This window comes from Parus major, chromosome 1A (genome assembly GCF_001522545.3).
Source record: "Parus major isolate Abel chromosome 1A, Parus_major1.1, whole genome shotgun sequence".
NCBI lineage: Eukaryota > Metazoa > Chordata > Aves > Passeriformes > Paridae > Parus > Parus major.
The window spans coordinates 63,069,867-63,087,949 of record NC_031773.1 but is presented as its reverse complement, the minus strand read 5'-3'; the positions used below and the strand labels follow the sequence as shown (position 1 = coordinate 63,087,949).

The following is an 18,083-nucleotide window of genomic DNA, read 5'->3' as shown; positions in this document are numbered from 1 at the left end:
CAGCAACATGTTCATTAACGTGGCTAACTTGTGACAGTCTGTTTCATCCCAGGGAAAAATCTTTGTTACGTGCAAATCCTCGAACGGGGCCTCTTTTGTTGTTTTAAATAAGTACCCAGCACAAATTGTGGTGTGAGGCATTAGGAAAAGCAAGTAGAAGTTCATCCATCAGATGCAATGGGAAATGATGAGGTTTTTCACAGACCCTTGTTCCAGTGAGAGCTGCTGCCACGTCTTTGACCAGGTCCTGCAAAAACTCAGTCTCCTGCTGTACCATTAACACAATGCCATAAAGGCCTGCTGTGCCTAAGGAGAGCAATTTACTGTGATTTTGGTGCTTTCAGTGGTGTTTTGAATATGCTGAAAACATGCAGGCCATGTGGTGTCCTCAAAATAAGGACCTTGCTCTTATCTCTGAAATACTGTGGAAGAGAGTCAGAATGTGCTGTTCTGTGCTGCTGAGGAAGGATCCTGCAGGTTGCTGTAACAGAGGGTTTGTTATTGAGTGTGGGGATTTCACACTCTTAATGTACAGAGAGGCATTTTTGAATGGTGTTATTCTTTGCTTGCATCCTAAAACCTACCAGAGTGTGGTTGTATGGCTGGGGGAGTGTGAATTTTATTAGTGGGGAGATAGGTGAGTGAACTTTCCCACATAAATAGTTTTTAATGTTTTTACTTTGTTGCCTTACTCTGCAATATTATAATGCACTTAAAAAATCATCTTTGAATTTAGGTTCTGAAGGCAGTAAATGTAATTCATCTAGTAGAGAACTAGAACTGAGGCAGAAAAGGAAAAAAAACCCAAATCTTTACTGCAGTTCCAGGCTGTAGTGCAGGCTCACTGAAGTTAGCTAGAACACTGAGTTGTGTCCCAGCCCCTGCCCTGCATGTTGCTTTAGCAGGACTTTTCAGGGCCCTGAATGGTCTGTGTGTCCCTGAAGCTGGCACATGGAGCAGTACAGTGCTGTCTTGTCCCCTCTTCTGCTGGGCTTAGGTGCAGGCACAGAGGTTGGTGTGCCTTTTCCGTGTTTCTTCCCTTCCTTTCCTACAACATTTCCCTGTCCTGTCAGAGTCTGTGCAGACATCCCAACCAGGCTTCTTGACTCATCTGGGATTTCATGGGCTCGGGTACCACTGGTGCTCACCCAGCCCTGCAAACAGGGAGACTCCTTGCTGGCAGGTGCCCAGGAGACAGCAGCACTAGAGAAAATAAGGATCTGAAATAGAGCATTTCCTTGTGGAAGGCACTGTGGCCATGAATTCCCAGCTTTGGAAGCCATTCCTCCTTGCTTGGCTGTCTCCCTGCTGTCAATCCAGAGTGTTTCAAACTTCATTTGCGCTCATTTCACACAGAGTTTGCTTATCAGCCTGAAAGGCGACTGTCTGATCTTTCCTTTTGCATGCTTTCACTTTTAAGATCTTCCCTTTCTTATGTAAAAAAGGCAATTAGAGTCGTATCTGTTTATTTTAAACAAAATGGCTGTTAATTAGCGTGATCAAAAACCCTGCCATTGTAGACTATGGGCTTCACTTTGTAGTTGCACTAAATTGCGTACAGTTTGGTGCCAGCTGACATGATAGCAACACAAAGTCTGCCTTTTTTTAACTTAATGAACAAACAGATTTATGAGGCTTTGTTATCTTCTGGTTTAGATCTATAGGTTTGGAATGCATTATTTAGAGTTCTTGTTTCTTAATGACTAATGTCATGTTGTTACTTATTAAGAGTGCTTTAACTTGCTGAAGAAGTTTCCCTCGCTTTTGTATCCTCTTGTTTCCATTTTCCTTCATTTTTTTTTTTTTTTGATGGCTTAATTAAACAGTACATCTGTGGTACACAAAACAGTTGAGATGCACTTCTCTAGTTGCATTCAGATGTTTCAGCACAAACTCCATAGTGCTGTGAGAGCACTGAGTATTCTGTCATCCCTTCAAAGCAGAATAAAGCCAGTTTCTCAGTTTTTTCCTTGCCTCCATCACTGCCTGATATTTGTCATAAAGTCTGGGATAGAGATGCCCACAACAATCCATTGGTGTAGCCTTGCTTTGGTTTGGAAAGAAAAAAAATAAGAATTTTGGTGATAAAGCTGTGATATCATGATTCCCATCTGTAGACTTGTCATCTTAAGTGAATGACAGTGTGTCCTTCTAAATGAAAAAGCACGTTAAACTAATTTAAACTAATTTAAACATTTCAACTAATACGTGAAAATTCCGTGTGCTTTCTGTTTTATTACTGTGACTATTACTTTTGCAGGGAAGGTGTTAATTTCAGAAAGTCAGAAAGGTCTGTTTTTTGTGTTTGGTTTGGCAACTTCTGATGGCTATCGAAACAGCTACTGGAACTAGAATGTAGAAAATGTAGAGCTGGAATTAATCAGAAGATCCTCTGTTCTTGTCCCCACTGGGGAGCTGGGAACTGCAGTGTAGTTTCCAGAATTTACTTTCCTAGGAGTGCACATATCCCCATCACTGAAGTTTCCCAACATCTTTAGATAGCCATTTTTATGTTAAATTCTTCTGTATGCCAATACAAGGACTGATTGACCCAGTATTTCCAGGAGTAGCTGATTATTCAGGTATGTCATTATTTCTGTGCTTTTTTTATCTGTTGGTCATTATTGAAGGATTCAAGTGAAATCCTTATTTGCATAGAGAAAATCAAAATTGAAGTCAAGTCATAAGCAAAGTCAGTGAGCTGGCATAAATTTGATTAAAAGAAGGTGTGATCAGGCCATTTTATGGGTTTTACTGTCATTTAAAACTTTGTATTGAGTGTAATTCTTGGCTATAATTCTCCAAGTACATGTTTAATTTAAAGACATAAGACAATTAATACTTTTTCCTGTGGTTATATTTCAGTATTAAACCATACACAATTTCATATTAAAATATTGAAGGAAATGTAACTTGCTATTATGGATGATTAAAGTAGTAATAATATTATATTTGCTCCAAGGGGGAAAAACCAAACAACCAAAACCAGAAATATCAGAAAAAGTGAATATGAAAACAAATTGAAAATACTGCAAGTTTTAGTGTTACTGTGATTGAATGGCATTTTTTTAACTGTTGTAATTTCCAGATTAAAGAGAAATTAAATATATTTGGGATTTCCAGTGGAGAATCATTTTTAGAAAGTTTTTTTTTTTTTGGTTTCATCTGTCACAACATTGTACTGAAATAAAATAAAAGACTTTTCTATTTTAACACTATAAAATTAGAAAGAAACATCAGGTAAAAGTAATTTTCAAATGGTAATTTGTCTTTCTATATCAAATAGTGCTTTTTAAGGCTAATGTTTAAAATGGAAAATTTTCAACTTTATCAAGACACCTTTTCTAGGTTTTTTAAAATTGAAATATAAAAATTGCTTTATTTGTTTAAAATGGTCAATATAAAAGACGGTGATTTACAGTGGAAACAATTATTTGCAAGGTTTTGTAGTCAAGATGGGTTTTTTATTAGTGCACAAAAGAATAAGAAAGGGTATAGAGTTAAACAAAATAAATAATTCTGGAGAGAATGAAATTAATCACTGTTGTCCATTTCATCCTTAATTCAAGAACAATTGTTCAATAAAAAAAAAAAAAAAAGGAAGATATTTTGATAAAACAGGATTATTAGTCACTACCTGCAAATAACCTGTGGATCTTCCTAATAAAACTACTCTGATTAAAAAAAAACAAACAAAAAAGCAACAAATCAACTTCTTACATGAATTACTGAAGTTTGAAGGTAAATGAGATGTGCTTTCTGCCTCTTTATTTTCTCCTTTTTGCCTCAGAATGTGAAATATTTACTCAGGAGATGGTTTATGAGGAGAAGCCTCTCAAGGCAAGTTATTTTGTAGTTGTTCTGTTCCTGGAATTTGTCACTCTGTGGTAAAATGGTTGATATTAGCAGTTATTTTTCATCTTGACTAACTGAAATATTCTATGATTACAAATTATATAGGGTTAAAAACATTTCTGCAAGTGCTATTTTTCATGTGCTGGTTAATTTACATATATTTTACGTTTAATTAACATATATAATATTTTGTCTGTAGATGTAATAGAAATGGGGCTTTGATCCATCCGAGTCCTTCAGCAGATGCTTAACCTTAAGCACATAAATAATCCCATTGTTTTCAGTGTCTTTAATCTGTGCTTTTAAGTGCTTTGTTGGATTGTGGCCTAGTATAATTATATGTTTGCAATAACAGTTGCTTATTAAAAGCAGTTGTTAGATCTCAAAAATAATATAAAAGAAATAACATGAGAAAATATGTATCAAACGGTACTGAAAAAATACATACAATTTGTTTTGGAATCCTTATTTGCTTGTCACTGTCCATCACATTGCAGATTCTGCTTTTCGTGAGACTCCATTCTTTTAACAGGGCAGGACCAAGGCATATTAAGGAAGATCCCACAGATATTTATGTAAAAATTCAGGAATTTTTTTTTTTCAAAATTTGTATTTGTTATTAACACTGAATTCTGTAACAAAGGTGAGATTTTTATTAAATATTTTCCTTTCAGATAATTCTAAAGGTCTGAGTAGATCATTCACTATCTGTTTGTTCCCAAAGGTCTTCCTTTCTTTCTTAGTAAGAAAAACTGGGTGTGAGGAGTGTTGATATTATAGGAATAGGGGTCTCCTCCCAGCATTTCATCTCTTTATGTATTCAGTGTCTTTCACTTTTCCTTACTCTTTTTTCCCTGGGTCTGTTCTGTAATGTTCCATTCTATGTCAAAGCTTCTGCATTTCCTTTAACCCAAAGCAAAGATTAAAGACCTAATGGTTAAACACTGTGTTTTACTCTGGTAAAATGTCCTGATGGGACCTGAGTGATAGTGTTCACCTGGCTGCCAGTCCAGCTGCATTTCACAGAGACTTGCCATGAGAATAAGTAGGTTTCTAGATTATAAACACTCTAAAAATAACTATTCGTATTAACAATTTCTATGGACAACTTCAAGAAACCACTTGTGTATGTAAAACACTGGTCTCAGCACCAAGTGCTTGTGCCTACAGCTTTGCACTTGTATCTCCTCTCTCCATACATTCATTTACTGCTTTCCTGATCCACCTGGTCCTCTGAAGTATTTTTCAGTTTATCTTTCCATGGAAGCTCAAGAAAAAACACAACAGTGGTAGTATAAAGGAAATTTTCCGTGGTCTTTTGTGTCTGAGTCAGAGTATATTTTATAGAAAATTGTCACTTCTACTCTTCCAGCATAACCATCTTGCCTGGTCTGCCAGCCAAATTTTTTGAGTGCATTTACAAGTCATGTGAGCACAAATAAATGACCACAAGCATCCAGCAGCACTTAAAGGGTAAAAGAAATGTGAAATGATCTGTAAATATCACTGTTATGTGTGATAAAAAAGAGGGCTTGGCTAGTCTAGATTAGAATATCCAGCAATAGTGAGTGAATATAACACCAGAATTAGTTCAGAGTAAATTTATTTCCTTTTGTGTAATTGTGAGCATGGTGGAGCATGTGGACACTCTGTATTGTTCCTTTGCAGAGGGGTGTGTGTGATTTCATGTACACAGTGTGGGATGCATCCCCAGAGATCCCGAGTCCATGGCTTGGGCTGAAGATGCTGTGTACAGCCACGTGAAGTAGCACAGTCTGTAAAAGCTGAAAAAACCCAGCAGAGGATCACAAGAAAACCAGAATCCTTTTCTGGTTGAAGTGTCAGGGAAGCCTCCTCCCCCACCCACTCAGGAAGTAACAATTTCCCCCCAGAAATTAGTTCATTAGTGTGTATTGCTATTCATGCAGGAAGGTGTGTGATGTCCCGGGGCCGTCTGTATTTGAGTAGAAGATGTCACCTCGGATCAGATTTGCAGTACTCCCAGCCCGTGCTGGCCCAGGGCACGGAATCTCTGGAGATCTCCCGTAATGCACAGTGACTGCATGACTGCAGCGGAATCAAAACTTCACTGTGCTCAACAAGATGATAATGGTTGCCACCTTATGCAGCTCAGATAAATGACAAGTTTGGGGAAGGTCACAGCTCGGTGTGAAAAGTCTTCCACATCTTGCAAGGAAAAGAAAAATCCCGTATCCTGTGTAGTGCCTTTCCCACTCCTCATCCATTTGCTTACACAGGTGGAAATGTTGAAATTAAATAGCAGAGCGAGTGTGAGCGTGCGACTGTTGTATTTTGATGTGGTTCTTAAATTGCCCTTCATTGTCAGAAGCTGTTAGGCTGAGGAGTGAAATATACGCCTTGAGTGGCAGTAGGAATTGGTAATTACCTTTAATTCTCCACAGGGGCACGGAGGGGTGTGGAGTTTGCCCATGTGTCAGTCAGAGCTGACGCGCAGAGAATAGGGGTGAGGGCTGCCCGTGATGCTGGAGTGTGTAGGGGGTGAAATGGGTTCATGTCCCCTTTTCCAGCAGCCTTTGTGCCCAGAGAGTGCCGTAGGCAGGTCAGGGGGCAGCCGCTCCAGCCCCTTTGCCTTGGAGTTGGACAGAAAGCGCTGCAAGCAAAAAGGTGGGAGCATCCCTGGTTTTTTCTAGCAGCTGCTGGTTTTTTCTAATCAGCCCTTCACCATCCCAGCCTCTCTGTGAAAGCAGCCTTCTCATGTCAGGCAGGGGCAGAAGGGTGAGGGAGGCACACGCTGAAGCTGGGTGGGATGGTGGAACCCATGGGCACTCTGCAATAGGAATTGCTCTCAACCTCGATTAAACACATTTGCAACGATACAAGGAAGTGTTTGCCCTTCCAGTTGAAGCAAGACTAAAAAATGTAACACACCATGCCCTAATCCACTTAATATGGTCTCTATCCATAGCTCCCCACTTGCTGTCTTACGGTAAAGCTGCTCAATTTCTCCATGTCCAAGCATAGGAGGAAGATTAAGTGCACTGCTGCGCCCTGTACTTGATGGTAGAACTTCTTTTCTGCTACGTGGGCTCTAAGATGTGCTTTGTTTTATTGTCTCCCTTTCTTTTGAAAGGTACAAAGTACAGTGACAGAAACTATCATATTCAATTGGACATGCTTTCTACAGATTTGTTAAGGATTTACTCTACACATTTGTAGCATTTAGTTGCCATGGCAATGACCTCGGTGCAAGAGGGAACAGCCTTTAGGTTGGACCTCAGATTTTCCTTTCATTTCCATTTAATTTGATTTGACTGTGAAATGTCACTTCCATTGCATTGATTAAGCTTCATTGCGGCCACCAGCTCTGTTAGAAAGGTTAAAGGGCAGGCCAGTGGCTGTCATTTTTCTCCCCACCACCCTTTTATGATACCAGTATAGGTTTGTTTTGGTTGTTTTTTTTTCCAGAGGAGGACTAAGGTTTTACCCCATGGTGTTCTACAGTGAAAGCAAAACTAATGCAGCAACAGTTTGAAATGGTGCTAACCTCCAGCTTCCTCAGACAATTTCACAGCACTTTAAAAAACAGGAATTTGTTTTCCTCTTTCTTCCTGACATATGCTCCTTACCCCCCAGATAAATTGAACGCACTCTCCAACACTAGCAACCATCTAGGAAGGAGGACAGCCACCCCCTTTTTCAAAATGTCTGTTGTCCCTGGGGTGTGTAAGGGCCTGCCAGATTCCATGAGGCAGGGAATCACTGGGAACTGTGTGCAGAGTACCCTTTTGCCCAGGCTCTCTTGACTTAGTTTGATATTTGCAGATTATGCAACAGGTGTAAAATAGAGAGTGGCAGCATGCTGGGATGGGAGGCTCCGAAGGAGAACCAGGCGAAAGCAAGGATTGCTTTAAGCAGTTTTATTAATGGCAAACAAATTAAAATCACTACAGTGGTATTCTTCATTCCTAGTCAAAAGCATTCAACCTTTGTAAGCGATACGGCCCATCTGCAGAATACAAAGGTGCAAAAAATTGTGCTGTATTTGTAAAGACTTCCCCCTCTTGCTGCCCTAAGACCTCTGCTTTGTAGTGTGTGGGCTGTCAAGGACTTAGATAAATTAGGTCTGTTCATTTAGGTTTTGCAGAACCTCGGATACCTCTTTTGTCTGCATCTCTGTATTAGCAGGCACAGAAGCCTTCCTGGCAAGCTGGCTTTTTGCTGTGAGCCAGGTTTTCTGCCACATGCTTCAATTAAACATCAGCTAAAATATCATCTTGGAATTTGCATATTGCATGATTAACTGAAGTTAAGATTTCTCCTGCATAGCTTGGTCAAAACTTAAGGTAAGTCTTAAAGTTAACATGTTGTTTTGGTTTTTATTAAATAGACAGATGCTCATTGTGAAAACATTGAAAAACTTTGTTTCTTCTTACTAGTCCTGCAAATAACTGCTATTTAACTTTGTGTAGTTACTTAGAATGTAAAAAGAAATGAACAAACCAGAAATATTAAAACAGCTTGGTCTGAGGGGAGGGATATAAGGAAGGCTCATTAAAACAGGCATGTGAGTACAAACTGGTGGGCTGGTGAGGAAGAGGCCTGGAAAAGTCAAGGGAGATAAAATGTTTGACCAGGCACAGGGTAAGTGATGCAAGGAAAAACTCCAACCCCAAAGTGCTACATATGGCTTGAAAATCTTTGCAGCTGAAGGACTGATTTTCTTTCCTGACTGAACTGAGCTTCAAATTAAGGCTCTTTCTTTTTGGAAAGGAGGGCTGAGCTAGTGTGAAGAGAACTGCAGTTCTGGAGCCTGTATATTGGCTGCAGAATGGAGAAATAACTCGCACATGCATGAGAAAGAGGGAATGTATTTAACTTTTTTTTCCTGATTTCTGCTCCCATCTCTATGACACGTAGCTCTGGCATCAGGGCCTCCCTCCCACAGAGCCATCATCCCATCGTGGATAGTCAGGTGTGGAAGGGTGCAAATCCCTGGGGATAGACATCTTTGCTCCCACTGCGTGGCTCACAGCAGAGAGGGCTTGGGGAAAGGTCTTCAGAGGGAAAATCCTTTCTCCTGTGTCCCTGTGTGTCAGGCAGGGGGGATGTGACTTCAGCTGCCGGCCTTGAAGCTCAGAGCTCACTGGCAATCCAGGTGAGAGAGCCTGGCTGAGCTGTGGCTCTGTTATCTGAGCCTTACACTGCTGCTGCTGCTGGGATGAGTGTCAGAGGGAGCACAAAATCTCCATGGTAGATGCCCTTCCTGCGAGAACTGGCTCCCTTTTCTGTTTGCTTCCAAAAAGTTAAATGAATAACTGGTGGGAGAAAGAAGGACAGGAGAGAGAGAGAAGGATGTAACTTCCTACATAAACAATAAGATGAAAAACCCCTCTTAAAGCTGGAAAAACTCTGAGCAGTCCAGCTGGTGGCCCGTGGGATGCTGCTGTCTGACTTGCTCGCTTTTCTGCTGTGGCCTTGTCTTGGGACTGAGGGGGGAAGTGGAAAAGTTGGATGTGAAATCCAGCAGCTGCTGAATACTTTTGCTTATCCATGCAAATTGTCACCATGCCTGTGGAGGGGGAGGAGGAGTTTGGCATTGCTTGAGCCTGGACACTGGCCCATGGAGGTGCCCCAAAAATTAGGATGCTGCTCATGGCTTTGGATGTACTCTATTGTCTTAGCCTGGATTTGTAAAAGAAAATGTTAGTTCTGAGCTCTGTGTGTGTGTGTGTGTTTCTGACTAGGCATCACAATCACTTTTTCTGCTTTTCACTGCTTGGAAAGGACCCAATTTTAGAGTAAGGTGATTAGTTCTCCTTTGGAACAGAATAATGGTAATATTCTCAGAATGTAAATGCAGATGCTGTGGACTTCCACAGAAGATGAGTTTTTCCACAGTAATATTTCAAAAACTCCCAAATTCATTATTACTTACACTCTGAGTCAGTGTTTGGAGATGAAGAAACATCAGATTAGAAGAAAATACTTGACTTCTCTGTGCACTAGGTTTTTTTATATGGATCATGGTGTTTAGTTTCCAATGTAAAAAACAATTTGAGGCCTTCAGAGTACATGATTGAGGCCAGTATTGCTAATTTTTATTGTAATTTATGAAGAGGTTCTTTTTAGAAAAATAGTGTTTAAGACTAAACACTGAATGTGGTGCTTGTTCTTCATGGCAGTTGTGCAGTAGAAATTCCAGTTTTCTGAACTCCCAGCCACACCCTGTGGTGGACACAGAAAAGAGCAAATAGCTTTGTTCAGATGTCTCCTGTATCCTGTGTCATCCTCTCAGTTAAAAATGCTGTATTAAAAAACTAAAGCAGGTGGAGAAAGTTGAAAGCTGAATTCTGAAAATTCCATTTTATACAGTATGTCAAATCTTTGCTGAAAAATGAGACAAAACGGATTTTTTGTTTGTTTAGTTTGTTGTTTTTGGTTTTTTTTGTCCATACCCAGTTGCTCCTTCTGTCATCAGAAGTGTGTCTGTGACTCATGGTCTGAGCAGTTGAGATGTTCCACCACGGAGGAGCTGCTGCCTCTCCTTGTCGAGGCAGGTGTGGAGGGACACACCACCCAGAGCAGAGCAATTCCCATCTCCCTTGGAGATGCTGCTTAGGGCAGCGGCAGAGCTAAACTGGCACATCCCTTTCTACCTCAAACACACGTCATTTTGCTTCACACCCTCAGTGAAAGACACTCTCTCACCCAGGTAAACCAAATTTGCCCTATTTAGGCAGTGAGGGGAGACGATGTTTAATTCCTCTGCACAGAGTGAGCAGGATTCAGCAGCTCCAGCTCCGACACATCTTTTTTCTTTTTTTCCACTTCTCAGCAGGAGCTGAGTATTGGCATCTCTCCCACAGCATCATGCCTTCTTGTTTTCTCTCAAGCAAAAACAACAGAAAGGGAAGATTAAAAGGAAGAAGCAGACAGATTTGAGAGAGGATAGTTAGCTCCAAGGTCTGATGGGACCCCCTTGAAAACATTTGGCAACTCTGTGTCACCCTTGCCAAAGTCACACTGCAGTTTTCAGAACCTTTTATAATCTCCAACATGTAGACACTATCTTTTCCTTCTCCTGTTTGCTGCTTAACAGGAGCAGCTCGTAGTAGATTTTGTCTATTTACCGCTGGTTTTTAGAATGTAATAATCATGTTGTGACGTTCATAGGTCATGTCATGGTATGCTATTAATATCTTTGTTGTTTGTTAACCTTCTCAAAGCAATTGTATGGAGACATAAAAGGAGAGGAGCTTTCCCTAGTTTTAAGCTGAATTACCAATTTGAATGTCAGGCCAGGTTCACAAAAATTTCCAAAATAGGTGAGAGTTATAAATAAAACTGAATGTGTTACTGTTTGGGGGGAAAGCTGTGGAACTCAGTTTTTTCTTCTAGCTCAGCCCCAGAATAGACACAGGCTGTTTTTCACTTTGAGCTTTTAGATTCCAGCAGACCTCAAACTTAACAAAAAGATAAGAAGAATTTTATGAACCGAAGAGTGAGTTTCATGCAGATATGAATCAGCACTGATATCTTGGCTACTGTCATCATGTGAGTATGCTGTCATTGCAGCAGATATGATAAATTTGGGAATCTTAAACTGAACACACTTGTCCACTGTGCCTGTGAGGCAAAGCAGGGAAAAGAGAATTTTTCAAATGCCAGCAGTAGTATTTTTAGAGAGAAAATATTTTACCTGTAGTCTTTAAATTTTGTCTGTAAACTCCATTCAGATTTTGAGATGCAGGAGGACTTACTGGTTTTTTTGGGGCACCAAGCCAATACAAATATTAGAAATAAGAGGAAATCATAGAGCTTTTTTCTTGTTGTTAATAACATAATGCATTTTTTGTTGGATTTCCTCTCTGCAGGACTCTCCCTGCTGCAGTAATGCCATTTACCCCTATCTTCTTTTATAGTTTCAAAGGGCCTGTTCTGCAGAGCTGCTTACAAACTGTACTGAAGGCTGAAAATTCTTGCAGAGGATCAGACAGTTTTGATTGACCAAGTAAACTTAATTCCCAGTGACAAGAGAAAAATTAACTCGAGCATTTAGAGAGATGAGGTTTGGAGTCAGTGTTTATAAAGAGCCCTCTTCACTTTGCCCCCATTTTGAAACACTTATTTTCCTCTCTGCTGGCAAAGATCTTAAAAAGATCTCGTGTCTTTGTACTTGAGATGGCTTTTGTTCAGAGTTGTCCAGCGTTTTCTCCCCTTTCATGTTTTTTGGACTGTTTGCTTTGCTGCATGCACATTGTGGGGTTTAACATGAAATTTTGGTGGGTGAAATTGTGCATATCTCCTTCTGTTTTGCCCTTTTTTTTAAGTACGTGAAGGAACCAGCAAAAAGGAAAATGCTGGTACTAAACATATAAATAAATCATAGATTTGTAGTTTCATAATCAGTTTAGCAGATTTTATTCCAGTTGATATATAATATTGCATGTTTGTATCTGAAAATGAAGGGAAAGTAAAAACAAAATTATATTTATCATCAATTTTGTTAATTACGGGAAACTAGTTCACAAATACACAGGAGTACTATCTTCAGCTAATCCTTTGTCTTCTTGTTTGTTAAATAGATTAGATGGATCTACCAAATAGCATGCTGCTGGGGAAACATTAATTTTATTATAGAATAAAAAGAAGAACTATTAGTCTCTGTTTCTGGCATGTTTGTAAGCTATCTGACCTATTTTCTCCTTCTGCCCTCTTCTTGGCACTTACCAAATTCCCCCTCTCCCTATGCCTAATGTAAAACTGTCTTAAAATTAAACCAGCTGATAGCCAGCCCTGGAGATATTAGCCAGTATCCTGAAAAATAGATAAGATGTATTGTTTTATATGTTAGAGCAAAAAGGGAGAGACAACTTCATCACTTTAAACAAGGGGATAATCTGTTTACACAGAGGAATAGGCTCACTTGGTTTTATTCTCTTCAGTAGTGAAGATAATTTCAGGGGGCAATATTTGCCTCATGTTTACCAACAAAAAAACCTGGATGGTTTGTCCTAAATTTATTACATTTTAGGAGAAAACTAAGCTAGGAGACTACACTTCCCAGAATCCTCAGGAAGTGTATCATGTCTGATACGGACTTCTAAAATTAAATCATTGTGTTTTTGCAGCTGCTTATCTTGAGGAGTTGGAAGTTTCTGTTTCTAAATTATGTTCCTTGCAAAAATTCCAAACCAACCTCTTAGTATTGTGTTGTCACTGAAGATGAAAACCAGGCTTTTAGGTTCAAGAAATTATCATTAACAGTATAGTCATTCCACATCTCCAAAAATCATGACTCTTGCAAAAGATCTGTTTTGAGTCGAAGGATTTAGACGTGTCAAAAACCGAGAGTCTTCTTTTCCCTGAACAACTCTTTGTCCTGCTTTTTGTTCTGGGCAGTTAGTGATGACTTTTAGATTTCGGTATGCTGAAAGATAATACATTATTTAGGATTTTATGTGTGAAAATAAAAACAGCCAATCAATATAGCACTTAATATAACACTAGTTGAAATTTCTCTTTTGATCTTGACGGGTTGTTTTTCAGTAAGGGGCATGTCTGCAGGGAAGGGCATGCTCAGACTAGTCTGGAAGTAGCAAACTAAATTATTGTGTCCTGGCACTGCAGGTGCACAGAGCATCCTGCTAATGTGGCTGTACGGATCAGGATGGATTCCAGCCAGACAGGCCAGAGGGCAAAGAAATGTCTCTGTCCATACCTTGAGCTGCACAGGCATTTGGGTAGTTGGGTTTGGCATGAACAACTACTTGGTCTGAGAGAAAGAAGTGTCTCAGTAGCCCAGTTAGAAATGCAGCCCCAACTGGGATGACACCTGTGACAGCTGACAGCAGCCTGTGCTGCTTCCTCATTTCAGTCACCATCAACCCCTATTTCTCAATTTTTGTCCAGAGTTCTGGCCCTTTTGTCACACATTAGCAAGTACAGTGTAAAATATTTGGATATTGAGGAATGCAAGCTCTCGAGGATGGTTATGCTTCGTTATTGGACACAATTCTAACCATGGTTTTCCATGTATCTGTGATTTTTCCCAATGAAAGTACATTGTAAACTTCATCTTATTAATAGTCAAATATGCATACATAGTGGATTTTTAATGGTGATGGAGGAACTGCATTTGAGAAATCTCACAATGTGTTGAAATCTAAAAATACAACATTGTCTTCTTCTCCACCATCCCTCTGGTTCATACGTTCTTTCAAGATGTGCCAAAACAAGTCTTAATCTCTGTCTTCAACATACTGTATTGTAGTGTGTGTTTCAGCCTTGATAAGCTATCTGGGAAGCATTCTTATTACACTGCAAGGCTCTATTATTGTTCATGTACAATAATAGTGAAAATTGTGATTTTTCATTTGTATTTTTTGATTTTTGTATATACCCCAGAGGCAGGTAAAGAGTTTATGAAGAAAGGTTATATTTAAGAGAAATGGGTATCAGTGCTATGAGATTATACCCATGACAGATGGTTGTAACTAAAGCTTCATCTTGGTGCTGAAAAGCTGAATGAAACAGTATTCAGATTTTGAAGTACTATTGGCTTCATTTCAATGGGACTTTTGCCTGAGTAAGAACAGACTAAAAAACTCACTAATGATTCTGATTTTTTTGTGTCAGCTTTGAGTAGATTTTTCAAAAATTGAATTTTATTTTTGCCTAGTTTGTATTGATAAAATTCCAGCAAAAACATGGGGGGGTTGTTTGTTTGTTTACAGAAATGTGTGCAACATTATGCCTTTGTTCACTGAGATGACAAGATATAAAACAACATTGTTTTATTCACACTGTAAAGCAAAACATCTTACTGGGAATCATGAAAGAGTTGTAAAAGTAATTTTTTTTTGCTCTTAGCTTCAGAGCTGGTTGTGAACCTCAAAATGTTGTGAGGTTCAGTCAGAATAGTTATGTAAAAGTTCAGATGCTAACCTTAAGCAAATCCAAATAACTTGAGGCTGGAAATCTCTTACAAGAACATACTTCCCCTTGACTTGTCTAATACAATGAGTTCAGCGAGGCTACACCCTGGGGAGTTTTGGCCCACCATGTAGTGTGTGTGCTTTAAGTGCTTACACTCAGCCATGAGGGTATTTTTAATTTCATCTTGAGAAACTGAACTGAGGGACTTCACAAATGAATCCATCAGGAAGACAAGGTTAATTCTGGCCGCTGTTTGTGGGAGTGTGGTGCCTTCAAATACCAACACTTTTTTTTTTTCAGTGGTGGCATTTGGAAGAATAAATGAAGTGTGACTCCCGGCATCTCTTTAGTTGCCCTGAAAATGGAATGTCAAACAGCATATAATCATCTTCCTTGTTTAAAGGAAGAGGAGCAAGTGAGAGACCTAGTTTTCTATTTGTGTCAGTTTTTGGATGTCTTAATATTCTATCTTGTCTAATTTTCCAGAGAGTGATAATAGAGTTCCTGTCAAATTAGAGGTTACAGACTCTTTAACCTATGTCACAAAAAACCCCCTACATTCCTTATTATTACCATGAATATAATCCAAATAAAAATTTAGCTTTTAATGCTGTTATGCTGAATGTTGCATTCCAAGCATATAATTTTATTCATTATAAATATTAAAAATATTCAGCCTGACATTAGCCTGCTTGCTCCCCGATCTCTTCAGAAAAAGGCTGAATTGGATGTGTCACCACTTGGTCTGGGGAGCAGCAGTTCGGGCTCAGCCCCTGCACTGTCAGGACTGAGCAAGCATTGCTGCTGCCCTGCCAAGTGCAGTTCTCAGGTTTAATTGATGTGGCAGAGAGGATATTTTCAGATGGACCAGCCTGATGTCACCATCTTCTAGGAGTGGGGATGAGCCAGGAGGATAAATTAAATTAATTCTACTTTCCCCGCACTGGGGATTTGCTGTTGGAGGAGCCTGATGTGGCAACACCGGAATTTCACATCCTGCTAAGGGAGCTCTTTCCTTTTGCAGAGGGATGTGCAAAGGCCCAAGTTCCTTTAAAATTAAAAAGCTGCAGTCCTCTTCAGTGCAAGGAGAGCTGTGGCAAGTATGACCTGCTGTTTGGTCCAGTTTTGTTCTCATTTACATGAATTACAACAAATTTAGACCTGCTGTAAAAGGGCCTTACTTTCAAGCTTATAACAAATGAGTAATCAATACACATATCTCACTCTTACATTGTTTTAGCTCAAAATCCAAAATGGCTGGGACTTCTGTACCCGTGTCTTAGTGCCCAGTGTTCTCGGAGATGCAAATCCAAGGCTGGGTTTTTTTTTGTTTTGTTTTGTTTTAAATCAGGTGAGCATCACACGCTTCAGTTTTGTAATGAGAGTTTTTGCACTGTCCTAATTAATACAGTGTGCCTGTCCTGGACCTTTGAAGTAAGTGGGAGTTCTGCCACCAATTTAAATAGGAGAAGGATTTGAGCCAATTTGAACAGAAGTTTTCACTTATCTTAGTGCCTAATCTTCTTTTTAAAGGGATGTGGGAGTATCGGCACCTCCTACGTAACGCTCATCAGCGTGCAGAAGTAAACTAGTCTGGTCACTTATGGAGGCCCATTTAAACCAGGAGGATTACTCAGGTGAGTGACAAGGCTTGGAGAACAGATTTTAGGGAAGTTAATTCAGAGTGCAAAATGACATTTAACCCATCTGTGTGAGTATTACAAGTTGAAGCAGTCCACAAAATCATTTAGAAATTGTAAGATAAAAAAAAAAAAACACAAAACCAATCCCCTTCTATATTTTTCTTGCATTGGAGTTGTCAGGGTTCACACTTTCAAGGGTGGGTTTTTTTAAGCATCACAGCTTGTAGCTCCATTTCTTTGTTAAATTGGAGCTGATATTCTCCAATAAGCAGAGCAGAACTGTAAGAGAAATGCCTGCTATGAATCTCATGGCAAAATCACAATATTTGACAACACTAGATCTGTGTAAATATGTATGTTCTTTGCAGTGCTTTGTCCCTGGAGAAGCAGGGTTGTCTAGACCTCCTCTGCTGTCTCCCTGAATGGCAATGTATAGCTCCAGAGTGGCTGACCACGTATGGCTGATTTATCAGGAAACTGGCAGACTCTGACTGTTGTCTTGGTAGGGTGTTGCAAAAACTAAGGCAAATTTACTGTAAGGTTTCTGCACTTCACTGGAATACTTCAAGTAAATCTGTATTGAAAGAAGTACAAAACTGATGTTGTCTTCATACTATGTCTCCTCTTCACTGAGTGCAGAGGATCCCATAAATACTGGCTTCCTCTATTCTGCCCTGTGGTCTTTATAGATTAACTATTATTTTTCACAAAGTGCCAGTGCAGTGATGTATTGGAGCTGGTGGCACCAGTGTCTCTTCAGTGTCTGTACAATATTCACCTGAATAAAACCTTGCAGACAGCAGCATTAACAACTTGGTGTATGGTATCAGAAAGGCTTTTTGTCCTCCATTCCAAATGATGTTATATCACAGAATTGACAAAGTTTTATTCATTTTTAGTTTACAGTGAGTCAATTTCCCTTAGGTGCTTGTTTTTAGAGGTAATAAAGTAGCCATGACTATGGGTACTGCTGTGTGAGGACAAATCAGGGAAAAATCCCATTTTCTCTGGTGCATCTGTGGCTACCATTTAAAATAGGTCTGTATTTTCAAACATGAGTATATAGTTTTATTTATGTGTTTTAAAGTAAAATTTAAAAGATTTATTTTATAAATTGTTTGAAGCCCAGGGAGACTTTTTTTTTCCATAAAGATTTGTTGTACCCTGTTGCATGGAGGCCAGCTGGTTTGCTGGCTTGAGTGACCTCACATTCCTTAAATGTACTCATAAATCAAGCCAAGGCTATGCATTAAAAGCTCAGTTCTGACATTAATTCAAGGGAGGGAAAGCTTGATACATTGTGGGAGAAATACAGAGATGGACACTTTGGGCCAAATTTTTCAATCATTTCAATCATTTGGCAAACCAGTATTGTTCTGAGTCTCTCAGAAGACTTGGAAGTCAACTGGACCTGTATTGTCTATGGAAAATAGGAAAAAAAAATAATAATAACAATAATAAAAATAAAAATAAAAATAAAAATAAAAAAATAGGAAAAAAACATGCCTTGCAGAACCATTAACTATTTTAAGTAGCGCAAACAATCTGATTAGACAGTAAGATGATTAGTCAATAATTAATTGAAGTTTTTTTTTCTTGTGAATGTCTCTAATAAAGGAAGTTTGGCAACATGTTCAATGAGATTGCCACAAATGGACCATTTTG

General features: G+C 39.3%; 1 protein-coding gene across 3 annotated transcripts in view; it reads left to right on the top strand.

Moving 5' to 3' along the window:
* Positions 1-18,083, top strand: part of SOX5 (SRY-box transcription factor 5) — a 618,882-nt gene that overhangs the window by 53,809 nt on the left and 546,990 nt on the right. The window contains exon 1 of one of the 3 annotated variants that reach the window (XM_015627614.3): positions 16,297-16,412. The exons of the other annotated variants lie outside the window; for them this stretch is intronic. The gene's annotated coding sequence lies outside the window, so the exon portion shown is untranslated. Of the gene's footprint in view, positions 1-16,296; positions 16,413-18,083 lie in introns of those variants that run through there. 3 annotated transcript variants of the gene reach the window in all.